Below are 2,428 nucleotides of genomic sequence, written 5' to 3' on the forward strand. Positions count from 1 at the left end.
CTCAGCCTCCTGAGTGCTGGGATTACAGGCATGCATCACCACTTCTGGCTCTGCCTTATACTGTTCTTTAAACCATATAGCTTTCACTCTTTCATTCTTGCTAATGACTCATTGTCTCATGCCCCTTTGAGAAGCTATCCTCCATAGAATGGGGGCATTTATCTGTCTATCTATCTATCTATCTATCTATCTCCTCACTTCTTTCTGAGCCCTCCCTTGCACTACCAATTGTACACCCTAATGAGACCCTCCACCCTCAGGTGATCCAACACATCAAATCCTAAGTTGAGCCTGTTGTTTGGGACACACAAAAAGCCCTCCCATATCCTTACACTACAAAACCCTCAAAAGAGCCCTGAGAGACTCACTCAAGATGTAATAGTCAATCAATACCTCCTTAGCACCAGTAGCCATCTTGGCCCTCAACTCATTAACTTCCTTTTTAAAGCCCAAATTCTCATCCCTATCCACTCTCCCCACATTTCCATCCTTCATTTAAAAAAAAAAAACAAAAACAAAAACAAAAACACCTAATATCTCCTTATGATTAGCCCAAGAGCTCCAAAGATTAATGAAGCTGTTCTTCTCATTTACCCAGTAGTCCCCAACCCATGCACTCTTCTCTCCCATGTGCCTTCCACTACTCAATAATTTAGTGCTTTACACAGCAAAGAAGACTTTTTTTACTATCCCACTCATCCCTGATCCCCAACAACTTCTTGTTTTTAACTTGAAAGAACCCATATCTATTCATCCAACAATTCACAAGGACAGTTCTTCCCGAGACATTTTGTGATAGTTCCCACTTCTTTGGCTAACCATTACAAAAGGACCTTTGATTCATTGACCTCGTCCTCAGTCACCTGCTCCAATATGTCAATACCGTTCACTTTGTGTACTCAGATAACTTTATATTCTTCATTATCTCTTTTCTTACATTCTTGAGGCAAAAGGGATACTGTGTCTCACAACACAAACCTTGGCTGGTACAACAAGAGGTCACTTAACTCAGCCTTTGCCTCACTTCTGCCACTTCCTGCATATCCCCCTCCCCCAAACAGGCTTTTAACAATCTCCTTCTCTCCCCTTCAAAAAACGAGATCTCCTTTCCTTCCCCAAACTTCTTAGGTATTTTGGACTTTGAGTCCCAAAGTTTTCATTCACTGCAAAACCCCATTTGGGACTTCCCACTAATATTCTCTAGAAAGAGGGCCATTGCCAAGCATGGTAGTGCATGCCTATATCCCCAGCACTTGGAAAGCTGAGGCAGGAGGATTGTTGTGAGTTCGAGACCAGCCTGGGCTACAAAGTGAGCTCAAAGCCAGCCTGAAATGCACAGTGAGACCCTGTCTCACAAAGACAAAAACAAGAAAAACAAAAAAAAGAAAGAAAGAGGGCCATAAGCAGACTTAATTATTTCCTTTTAGGCTCTCAATTGGGCACGCTTTTAGGGCTCCCACTTTGGTCCTATTCAATCCTACTAAACCTTTAAGTGGTTCAGTATCTAATAGTCAACTGTAGCACCCAGCTGAACTGAATCATCCAGGTTCTCAGTGTAGATGGCTCACCTGAGGATTGTTGTCAAAAGCATAAAAGGAGAACCAGAAGGGAAGATGGTGTGCTGTTGATTCTCTTTGAGAACTTCCTGATATGAACTTGGGTTTTCTCATCTTCAGAGCAGCTAGGGTTCTCATGTCACTGATGATGGCTGTGGTTCTCTTAAAGGGAGTTCTGGTTCTTACTTTGAACATCACTTCCTGGCTCCAGTGCCAGTATCTCAGCTTGGTGGAACAGATATTTCACCTCCTTGGAACAGACTTTCTGACTTCCACCACTGGTCTTTGGGCCTTCTATGTGAATATCCCTGCATAAGACATTGTTGTGGGTTCTAGAGCTCTTGCTGGACTCATGGAGAACATTGCCATGGGACCCAGGTCCTCAACTGGATTCTTTGGATCTCTGATGTTTGGAAAGATCTCTTGCACTTTTCTTCATTTGACTTTTTGGGTGAATATTATAAAAGAATCGTATAAATTATGTGTCCTGTATTAAATGTATTCCTCTGAAAACCATGGCTGCAAAACTTTCTTTCTATTTCTGGCCAGCAAAAAAGGACAAGTTTTAGGGCTGCTTGTATAGCTAGCTAGAGTCTCCCTCCAGCCTGTTGCCTATTAATCTAAACAGCTTAACCTTATAATAAATGGTTGGCCTCTCTGTTTAATAAAGGTCTTATCAGCATCTGCACTCTTTATCCATGAGACCCAAAATATTACTTTCTTCCAGCCCTTATAAGTAAACACTTCACACAACCCCTCTAACCTTCTCAGCCATTGTGCTTTAACCATTTTCTCTCCATACCAAATTCAAATTCTACTCTCTCAGCTCTTACAACCTCATGTTATCTTCTTCTACTTGTCTGTCCTAAACG

This window comes from Chinchilla lanigera, unplaced genomic scaffold (assembly GCF_000276665.1).
Source record: "Chinchilla lanigera isolate Chin_1 unplaced genomic scaffold, ChiLan1.0 scaffold00102, whole genome shotgun sequence".
In the NCBI taxonomy this organism is placed as follows: Eukaryota; Metazoa; Chordata; class Mammalia; order Rodentia; family Chinchillidae; genus Chinchilla; species Chinchilla lanigera.